This window comes from Muntiacus reevesi, unplaced genomic scaffold (assembly GCF_963930625.1).
Source record: "Muntiacus reevesi unplaced genomic scaffold, mMunRee1.1 SCAFFOLD_124, whole genome shotgun sequence".
In the NCBI taxonomy this organism is placed as follows: Eukaryota; Metazoa; Chordata; class Mammalia; order Artiodactyla; family Cervidae; genus Muntiacus; species Muntiacus reevesi.
Genome location: NW_027077804.1, coordinates 270,774 through 282,997, shown reverse-complemented (window position 1 = coordinate 282,997; position 12,224 = coordinate 270,774).

The following is a 12,224-nucleotide window of genomic DNA, read 5'->3' as shown; positions in this document are numbered from 1 at the left end:
TTAATTTTTGTCAAACTGCTCAGCAGATTCAAGGTTCTTTTGACTTGCTAACTTTGGGATGCTTCAGAAGGTTCCTGAGTCACCTCAGAGAGAAATATTAATCTAACTGTGATTGTTTGATGTTACATTGCATGGGTTATTGTTGTTCAGTTGCTGAGTCATGTACAAATCTTTGCAACATCATGAACTGTAGCATGCCAGACTCCCTTGTCCTTCATCATCTCCAATAGTTTGTTCAGATTAATGTCCATTGAGTCAATGATACTATCTAACCATCTCATCCTCTGCTGCTGCCTCCTTCTCTTTTTGCCTTCAATCTCTACCAGCATCAACGTATTTTCCAATGAGTCAGCTCTTTATAACAGGTGACCAAAGTATTGGAGCTTCAGCTTCAGCTTCAGCAACAGTCCTTCCAATGAATATTCAGGGTTGATTTCCTGTAGGATTGACTAGTTTGATCTCCTTGCTGTCCAGGAACTCTCAAGAGTCTTCTCCAGCACCAGAATTCAAAAGCATCAATTCTTCAGTGCTCAGCCTTCTTGATGGACCATCTCACATATTTGTACACAACTACTAGAAAAACCATAGCTTTGACTACAGGGAACTTTGTCAGCAAAGTGATGTCTCTGCTTTTTAATATGAAAACTATAAAATAATTATTTTTAAAACACTAGAAATCAGAAAAAAAGAAGACAGTGATCACTGAGAGCTGTTAAACAAACAGGTGGAACTTTGCTAGGATTTTTTCTGGTTTCAATATTGCACAGAAACCTGGAAAGTTAGGTACATTAACCAAGTCAAATTGGAAGTGGTCAAACAAGAGATGACAAGAGTGAACATCAACATTCTAGGAATCAGTAAACTAAGATAGGCTGGAATGGGTGCATTTAACTCCAATGGCCATTATATCTACCACTGTGAGCAGGAATCCCTTACAAGAAATGGAGTAGCCATCATAGTCAAAAGAGTCTGAAATGCAGTACTTTGATGCAATCTCAAAAATGACAGAATGATCTCTGTTCATTTCCAGGGCAAACCATTCAATATCATGGCAATTCAGGTCTATGCCCCAACCAGTAACACCGAAGAAGCTGAGGTTGAACAGTTCTATGAAGACCTACAAGACCTTCCAGAACTAATACCCAGAAAAGATGTCATTTTCATTATAGGGGACTGGAATGCAAAAGTAGGAAGTCAAGAAACACATGGAGTAACAGGCAAATTTGACCTTGAAGTATGGAATGAAGCAGGGCAAAGGCTAATACAGTTCTGCCAAGAGAATGGACTGGTCATAGCAGACAGCTTCTTCCAACAACACATGGACATCACCAGATGGTCAGCATTGAAATCAGGTTGATTATATTCTTTGCAGCCAAAGATGGAGAAGCTCTATACAGTCAGCAAAAACAAGACTGGGAGCTGACTGAGGCTCAGATCATGAATTCCAAATTCATGACTGCCAAATTCAGACTGAAATTGAAGAAAGTGGAGAAAACCACTAGACCTTTCAGGTATGACCTAAATCAAATCCCTTATGACTATACAGTGGAAGTGAGAAATAGATTTAAGGGACTAGATCTGATAGACAGAGTGCCTGATGACCTATGGACAGAGGTTCATGACATTGTACAGGAGACAGGAATCAAGACCATCCCCAAGAAAAAGAAATGCAAAAAAGCAAACTGGCTGTTTGAGGAGGCCTTACAAATAGCTGTGAAAAGAAGGGAAGTGAAAAGCAGGGGGCAAAAGGAAAGATATACCCATTTGAATGCAGAGTTCAAAAAAATAGCAAGAGGAGATGAGAAAGCCTTCCTCAACAATCAGTGCAAGAAATGGAGAAAAACAATAGAATGGGAAAGACTAGAGATCTCTTCAAGAAAATTAGAGATACCAAGGGAGCAATTCATGCAAAGATGGGCTCAATAAAGGACAGAAATGGTAGGGACCTAACAGAAGCAGCAGATATCAAGAAGAGGTGGCAAGAATACACAGAAGAACAGTACAAAAAAGATCTTCACGACCCAGATAATCATCTAGATTACTCATCTAGAGCCAGACATCCTGTAATGTGAAGTCAAGCGGTCCTTGGAAAACATCGCTATGAACAGAGCTAGTGGAGGTGATGAAATTCCAGTTGAGCTACTTCAAATCCTGAAAGATGACACTGTGAAAGTTGTGTACTCAATATACCACCAAATATTGAAAACTCAGCAGTGGCCACAGGATTGGAAAAGGTCAGTTATCATTCCAATTCCAAAGAAAGGCAATGCCAAAGAATTCTCAAACTACCACGTAATTGCATTCATCTTGCACACTAGTAAATAATGCTTAAAATTCTCCAAGCCAGGTTTCAGCAATACGTGAGCTGTGGACTTCCAGATGGTTTTAGAAAAGACAGAGGAACAAGAGATCAAATTGCCAACATCCACTGGATCATTCAAAAAGCAAGAAATTTCCAAGAAACAAACAAACAAACAAAAAACACACACCTATTTCTGCATATTGACTATGCCAAAGCCTTTGACTGTGTGGATCACAACAAAATGTGGAAAATTCTGAAAGAGATGGGAATACCAGACCACCTGACCTGCCTCTTGAGAAACCTGTATGCAGGTCAGGAAGCAACAGTTAGAACTGGACATGGAAAAACAGCCTGGTTTCAAATAGGAAAAGGAGTATGTCAAGGCTGTATATTGTCACCCTGCTTATTTAACTTATATGCAGAGTACATCATGATAAATGCTAGGCTGGAGGAAGCGCAAGCTGTAATCAAGAATGCTGGGAGAAATATCAATAACCTCGGATATGCAGATGACACTGCCCTTAAGGCAGAAAGTGAAGAAAAACTAAAGAGCCTCTTGATGAAAGTGAAAGAGGACAGTGAAGTTGGCTTAAAGCTCAACATTCAGAAAACTAAGATCATGGTATCTGGTCCCATCACTTCATGGGAAATAGATGGTGAAACAGTGGAAACCGTGTCAGACTTTATTTTCTGAAGGCTCCAAAATCACTGCAGATGGTGATTGCAGCAATGAAGTTAAAAGACACTTACTCCTTGGAAGGAAAGTTATGACCAACCTAGATAACATATTAAAAAGCAGAGACATTACTTTGCCAACAAAGATCAATCTAGTCAAGGTATGTTTTTTTTCCAATGGTCATGTATGGATGTGAGAATTGGATTATAAAGACAGCTGAGCATCAATGAATTGATGCTTATGAACTGTGGTGTGGAGAAGACTCTTGAGAGTCCCTTGGACTGCTAGGAGATCCAACCAGTCTATCCTAAGGGAGATCAATCCTGAGTGTTCATTGGAAGGACTGATGTTGAAGCTGAAAGTCCAATACTTTGACCATCTGATGGGAAGAGCTGACTCATTGGAAAAGATCCTGATCCTGGGAAAGATGGAGGGCAAGAGGAGAAGGGGACAACAGAAGGTGAGATGGTTGGATGGCAACATTGACTCAATGGACATGGGTTTAGGTGGAGGGAGGGCAAGAGGAGAAGGGGACAACAGAAGGTGAGATGGTTGGATGGCAACATTGACTCAATGGACATGGGTTTAGGTGGACTCTGGGAGTTGGTGATGGACAGGGAGGCCTAGGGTGCTGCGATTCAGGGGGTCACAAAGAGTTAGACACGACTGAGCGACTGAACTGAACTGAGCTGATGATCATAAAGAATTTCCACCTCTGGTACAATGAGGACTAGCTCAAACTATTTTGACAGTGTCTGAATTTAGAAGATGAAGTTGACGATCTGATGAAACCCAGGCAGCTAGAACTCTGAGAGTGGAATAATGTGCATTATAGACCCATAGACTTAATGGGAAGGGAAGAGAGAGAAGGAAAAAGCAAGAAGAAGAGAGAGAGAGAGATTTAGAATGTTGGACTATTAAAGAGGATCCTGTTTAATTTGTAAATAATTTGAAAATATTATACTATTCCTAGACTTTTTGTTTAATTACATTATATATAATATATAGCCTATACAGTAACATATAAAATAATATAATATGACATAGTTGTATAATATGATATGTAAATATAATTTAAAATATATTGTTTATGTAATATATTTGCTATATATTTATCCATCTATCTACCTACACTATATAAGTCTTTTGAAATGTATTACAATTTTGCCATGGAATAATATATAGTCTACTTTGGTGAAAGGCTGATTAACACTTTGAGATGAATGAGATAATAGTTCCACAAATGTTTTATTTATCCCCACTTCCATACTAACACTGATTCTATCAACTTGCCTTTATGAAACTATGTGACAAACTCTATGGAAGATTTATCTTCATTTGAAATTAAATGACTTGTTTTGATATTAGCATCCTTCATCTTCTGAAAATCAAGAAAGATTTCTTCTCCAAAGGTAAAGTTTAAATAGATTTGCCTATTTTGTCATCATGATTTAAACAAGAAAGTTTTTATTACTATACATTTTATTTATGTCAAGAATTTTCCCTCTTGGTAAAATGATCTCAAGTTGTTTTTGTTTGTTTGTTTGTTTTATAGCTTTACCCCTAGAGGACAGTGTTCTCTAAGTCCTGTTCTTAGTAAGTTAATGTTAATCATTCAGACGTGTCTGACTCTTTGCAACCCCATGGACTGTAGCCTGCCAGGATCCCCTGTCTCTGAAATTCTCTAGGCAAGAATACTGCAGTGGGTTGCCATTCTCTTCTTCAGGGCATCTTTCTGACCCAAGAATCGAACCCAGGTCTCCTGAATTGCAGGTAGATTCTTTACTGTCTGAGCCAGAAGGGAAGCCCAAGTCCTATTCTACATGGTGATCACCCTTGATCATCTCTGGAGGTAAATGGTGTGTTATCAAAATTATGACCAATGTCCCAACGAATTTAATTAGTCAAGAATTATCCTTGGAGATGTGCCAATTAAATGCCTCAATAATATGTGCCCTATTTCAAATATATATAAGGTGTTCACGGATCTTTTGCCTCATCCCATATGTCAGACTTTTATGAATTTATATAGTAGACTCATAACTTAATAAATTATGTATATGGAGTCATTCTCCATCCTTCAGGAAAAACAAAGTTCGACAATGAAGAAAAGATACTAAAACTGAGAATCAAAATGCTATAAATGCTACTTCACCATTTTACTGTGATTTGTATAGAATACATACAGCAACATATTTTATTAAAACAATTCAGAAACAATTTTCCGATTTCTATCCAATCAAAATGTTGAGTTAACATTTGTTGGTGTTTAGGAGAAATCTGACAGCTATCAAAATTTACTCAGTTGGTAAAGAATCTGCCTGCAATGCAGGAGACCCGGGTTCGTTTCCTGGGTCAGGAAGATCCCCTGGAGAAGAGAATGGCAACTCACTCCAGTATTCTTGCCTGGAGAATCCCATGGGCATAGGAGCCTGGTGGGTTACAATCCAAAGGGTTGCAAGAGTCAGACACGACTTAGAGACTAAACCACCACCACCACCATCAATATTTAGGACCTCTGTCCACATTAAGAGTCAGAGTTCATTAGCTAACAGAACATTAATATTCATTTTGAAAATAAGAACAATTTGAAGGTAATGTTTCTCTGAAATACTGAGGTGAATTAGATTTTCTGAAAACGTGGGAAGAGTCGGTCACATGGAAACAATTCAAAGTAAAGTGATGCTACATGTATGTGGCTCTTTGTGTTCACAAAGTTGGCACCAGAAATAAAGGTCAAAGAAGAAAACACCAGAGCTCACAACGTGGACTGAATGGCTGTATTCTTATGCAGGCAACCCAGACGTGCATTTATACACAATATTCTACACTAGACTTTTTATTTTGCAAGAGTACATTGGTTGGTGTGAGTGTTCAGTCTTTTAAGAGTTTTCCTTTGTGATTTTCATAATCAGTAGTGTTAGGAATCTTTTGTGACTTCTAAACTATGTGAAAATTGATTCTATTTTATAATACTCCTTTAGGTATCTTCACATTCTAATGCTCTGAAGTAAAGTTTCTTTCAGTAAAATGAAGTTGTCTTAGATACTAATTTCAAGTGTAACTATTTGAGGATATTTTCATGGGCAGATATTTGCAAATCTGATGATATTTTCAATTACTGTGTTCTATAAACATTCTTTGTTAAGCTGTTAAAATTGAAAAGGTGAGGTAGGATCTGTAGACCTTGATCCGCTGACTTTCAATAAACAAAGGTAATACTTTGGTAAGCTAGCAGTTGCTGCAATTTCTACCTTTCTGTTCACAGGTGAGCTTCAGCATCTTGTTTTATGTTTGCTGGCTATTTAGATGCATTCCTTCTTTAAATAGTTGTTTATATTTTATTTATATTTTTATTCATAAATTTGTAAGCTATTTATCTTTTTTAGTTATTAACTCTATGTTTATCCCCCAAATATAAATCAATTTCCAAGCTACTTTTTTCAATTAATGTTGCTGTATCTTTTCCTAAATCCTAAAGAGAAAATTCAATTTGTCAAATATATATATTTTAAACTTCAGTGATTTGTTAAAAAGATTCTTCCACTCCTGGAATGGAGACAGCCATCTCCTTAATAAATCAAATGCAAAATAAAGAACATCTTTCTTTACATTTTAATTAAAACTTTATTCATTTTAAAATTTTTATATAAGGTATTAACTATAAATACAATTTCATTAACTTCCAGATGAAAAGAGACTTGTGGCAACACATTTAGTTAATAATTAAATTGTCCTTTCCCAACATGTATCTTAGTTATTTGCCACTCTGTAAGATTTTGAGATTCAAGACAATGTTTTTATCAGCCTTTTATGATAATGTCTGAAACTACTGAATCATAATAAAGCTCAGTAGTTGGGTGAGTAAACAAATTATCTTAAATTTCAGGAAGTCTCTAGTAATAATTATATTTACAGGTAATTTTTTCCAAAACTCTGACATAAGATACACAGAAGCAATATGGAAAAAAGGAACAATGTAACTGAGTTTGTCCTCTTGGGGCTCACTCAGAGCCTCCACGTCAGAGAACGTTATTTGTCCTCTTCTTGCTCATCTACCTGGTGACAATGATAAGCAACCTACTCATTGTCCTGACTACGGTCTTCAGCCCAACTCTGCATGTCCCGATGTACTTCTTTCTTAGCTACTTATCATTTCTCAATGGCGTTTATTCTACTACAGTTACTCCAAATATGATTACAGGCTTCCTGTGTGAGGAGAAAACCATTTCCTTCCAAGCTTGCATGATCCACTTTTCATAGAGCACTTATTTGGTGGTGCTGATATCATGCTCCTGGTGGTCATGGCCTGTGACCGCTACGTGGCCATCTGCACACCCTTGCATTATTTGACAATCATGAATAAGCAGATCGATATTCCGTTGCTGCAACTTACTTTGGTTGGTGAGTTTTTGCATGGGGTACTTCATCCTCTCTTTGTTTACAATCTTCTCTATTGTGGCCGCAATATCATTGACCACTACATCTGTGACATGTACCCCTTGATAAAACTTGCCTGCACTGACACCTACATTACTGCCTCACAGTGTTGGTCAATGATGGGGCAATCTCCTTGGTCATCTTTACGCTCTTACTCATCTCCTATGGGGTCATCCTGCACTCTTTCAAGAAACTTAGTCAGGAAGGAAGCCACAAAGCCTTGTCCACCTGTGACTCCCACATCACTGTGGTGTTTCTCTTCTTTGTGCCCTGTATTTTCGTATATGTGAGGCCTCCTCCCACCTTACCCATTGATAAATACTTGATGGTGTTTTATATCATTGTCGCTCCCATGTTGAACCCTGTAATCCATACTCTGAGAAATGGAGAGATAAAAAATGCCATGAAAAAACTCTGGACCAGAAAAAGAACATGAGGTAGCAGGGAAATGTGTCACTTGTTTTCAGAGAAGAATTGCTCTTTCCAGGAAAGCCTTGTATGGTTATCTGTATTAAATCCCTATTCAGGATTAGTAACTTGAACATAATGAAAACTTTTATTATTTGAATATTTCTATTGATCACAATTAAAATGTTCATAACTTCATTGTTCAAAATGTGTATTTTGTTTGAAATATACTTTTGAAGATTATTACAGTTTTTTATGTAAATATGTACTGTTGTGGGGTATGATACACCTCTATGGAGGCTATAAATTTATGTTCTAGGTGATGGAAAGACCCTGATACTGGGAAAGATTGAAGGTGAGAGGAGAAAGGGATGACAGAGGATGAGATGGTTGGAGGGCAGAATCGACTCAATGGACGTGAGTTTGAATAAACTCCGGATGTTGGTGATGGACAGGGAGGACTGGCATGCTGCAGTCCATGGGGTCACAAAGAGTTGGACATGATTGAGTGACTGAACTGAACTGAACTGATATGATGAGTTAAGGTAAAGTAAATACTGTAAATTTATTTTAGCTAGTGGAAAATTTTATCATGTTTCTCTTTCCAATAGCGCAATTTTGTTTTGGAATTAATGGAACACATTACAGATTTTGAAAAACACTGAAAGTAAATTTTTTGTTCACTTCTCTGCACACAAAGACAGCTAATGTTAATATCTGAAGTATGTGTCTTACTTTTGTATCTATAAGTTAGTTTCTTAACTGAAAGTGTTTGTCTCTCAGTCATGTCTGACTCTTTGTAACCCCATGGACTGTAGCCTGCCAAACTCCTCTTTCCATGGAATTCTCCAGACAAGAATACTGGAGTTGATTGCCATTCCCTTCTCCAGGGGATCTTCACAACTCAGGGATCAAATATGGGTCTCCCACATTGAAGACAGATTCTTTACAATCTGAGGCACGATGGAAGATTACATACATTATTTAGTTAATATTGCTTGACATGTTGATGTCAAAATAGAATGATGTTTCAGAGTTTTTAAGTGTTAATCATAAAGAGTTTAACTTGATAAAACATCTGAATAAACAATGTGTAATTACAGAAAAATAGTTAAATCCTACTTACTCTCCCAGTTGGGTAATCACTATATCTCAAGCGGATTAGCTTTGATTGGAATCACATTTTCATAGATATTCCATTTATCTTCTAATATAGTTTAGAATATCTGGTAATACTTCTGCTATTTTTTAATATTCTTGTCTCTTTTTTTTTTTTTTTTTTTGCTTATGGTGTTTCATAGCCTTCTATGGAGATACGGGCCTTGCCTTTCATGTGTTAGCTTTAGCACTATCCACCAGCTTCAGACAAGAAATACAGAGCTCATTTCAGTTCAGTCACTCATCATGTCCAACCCTTTGCAACCCCATGTGCTGCAGCATACCAGGCCTCCCTGTCCATCAGCAACTCCCAGAGTTTGTTCAAACACATGTCCATCAAGTCTGTGATGCCATCCAAGCAAATCATCCTCTGTTGTCCCCTTTTCGTCCTGCCTTCAATCTTCCCTAGCATCAGGTTCTTTTCTAATGAGTCAGTTATCTCCATCAGGTGGCTAAAGTATGGGAGCTTCAACTTCAGCATCAGACCTTCCAATGAACATTCAGGACTGATCTCCTTTAGGATGGATTGGTTGAATCTCCTTGCTGTCCAAGGGACTCTCAAAACTCTTCACCAACACCACAGTTCAAAAGCATCAATTCTTCAGTGCTCAGCTTTCTTTACAGTCCAGCTCTCACATCCATACATTACTACTGGAAAAACCACAGCTTTGGCTATAAGGACCTTTTTCAGCAAAGTAATGTCTCTGCTGTTTAATATGCTGTCTAGGTTGGTCGTAGCTTTTCTTCCAAGGATCAAGTGTCTTTTATTTCATGGCTACAGTCACCATCTGCAGTGATTTTGGAGCCCAATAAAATAAAGTAAATCACTGTTTCCATTGTTTCCCCATCTATTTGTCATGAAGTGATGGGTGATCTTAGACTTTTTGTTTTTTGGATGTTGAGTTTTAAGCCAAACTTTTCACTCTCCTCTTTCACCTTCATCACCTTCACTCTTCACCTTCATTAGCTCCTCTTTGCTTTCTGTCACAAGGGTGATGTCATCTGCATATCTGAGATTATTTATATTTCTCCATGCAATCTTGATTCTGGCTTGTGCCTCATCCAGACCAGCATTTCGCATGACGTACTCTGCATATAACTTAAATAAGCAGGGTGACAATATACAGCCTTGACGTACTCCTTTTCCAATTTTTAACAAGTCCATCGTTCCATGTCGAGTTCTGTTACTTCTTGACCTGCATACATGTTTCTCAGGAAGCAGGTAAGGTAGTCTGGTATTCTCATTTCTTTAAAATTTTTTCAGAGTCTGTTGTGGTCCACACCATCAAAGACTTTCACGTAGTCAATGAAACATATCTTTTCCTGGAATTCCCATCCTTTTTCTATGATCCAGCAGGTTTTGGCAGTTTGATCTCTATTTCTTCTGCCTTTTATAAATCTAGCTTCTGGAAGTCCATGGTTCATGTACTGGTGAAACCTTGCTTGAAGGATTTTGATCATTACTTACTAGCATGTGAAATGAGCACAATTGTATGGTAGTTCTAACATTCTTCGGAATTGCTGTTCTTTGGGATTATCATGAACATTAGCATCTAATCTACTAAAATGATCAAGTTTGCAATTGCAGGTATGAATGGAACATTTCTACAGAATCTGGCTTAAATGATATATGGTTCATTTTGTTTTGTAACTGTAGAAAGGAGAGAGGTGTAACCTAGGGCTAAGGATAGGAAGACTATTGAGTAGATGTTGTTTCTACTTTAATACTAAACAGATGATTTACAGAGGGAAACTAAGGCCAATGATTGTATCTCAGGGGCCGCACTAGGGACTCAGTGGAGTGAGGAGATTAATGAGGCATGCATTATAAATTGTCAACATAAAACATGGAGTGTGTAGAACTGAAGGAGAAAATGCAAGACAGTCTGGTGTTCTCAGTGGATAGAATTGTGTTGGTTTGTGAGTATATTTAAAGCTTGTTTAGATACTACTTTGCACTCCTTATCAAGAATCTGTCCTGAAGATCAACTATCACTTGATTATTTCTAAAAAATGGAGAAGTAAATAAGTTTTTTTGTGAAAATTAATGACAAATACATAAATAATATTTGGATCTATTGCATAAGGATATTTTAGTTTAATCTGGACTTTTAATTCACTGAAACTATTAGGCATTAATTGAAGGTAATGAGTTCACTATTGTTCGAGGGAACTGTGAGGCATATATTTTGATAGATTCTCTGTATAACTTATTCATTTACCTGCAGTATTATTAGAGAAGTTTATACTCCATTTTCTAAAAGAAAAAGATGAGACTCAATAGAGCTACAGAGACAGCAATGGCACCCCACTCCAGTACTCTTGCCTGGAAAACATCATGGATGGAGGAGCCTGGTAGGCTGCAGTCCAAGGGGTCGCTATGAGTTGGACAGGACTGAGAGACTTCACTTTCACTTTTCCCTTCCATGCGTTAGAGGCGGAAATGGCAACCCACTCCACTGTTCTTGCCTGGAGTCTGGCGGGCTGCCGTTGGGGTTGCACAGAGTCGGGCACGACCGAAACGAGTTAGCAGCAGCAACAGAGCTGAGCAACAATATCAAGCTTTACAGAGCAGCTTCCTCTGCACCACCCACTTGACAATACTGTTTATTGTCATGATGTGAAAGTAGCAAAACACAGATTGGATCATTGACCACATATTAAAAGCTTTATTCCCATATTTTTGTGGTGGGGCTTTTTTTCCTCTTTAGCCCTCTGTTCACCCCCATTTTCTAGGTTACTTTCACTCTCTTGATTATTCTTATGTTAAAGGAAAGTCGCCTGACCCTCTTTTTTATCCTGCAGACATTCTAGCCCTCATACACATCCATAACATATCCTCCTGCTATGGAATTGGTTCAAAACCAAAATTTAAATGGTTGAATTTCAAAGGAAGTCACACTCGGGCAAAAAAAGGCGTTTACAGTAAAACAGAACTCAATCACTGAGGAGACTGGTATTTGGAGCATGCAGTACCACCTTTAAGAGCTAAATAGGTGCTCTTTCATATGGCTTTTCCCATTGTTATGACATAGTGTTAATATTTATTACTGGAAAAAGATACTCCATTGCCACTTCAATTTAGAAAATTTTGACTTATTTATCAGAAATAAGTTCAATCCATACAGTGTGCCAACGATATATGAGGAGTGGATATCAAATATTGTGTGCTTAGTTGCTCTATCATGTCCGGCTCTTTGCAACCCAATGGACTATAGCCCGCCAGGCTCCTCTGATCAT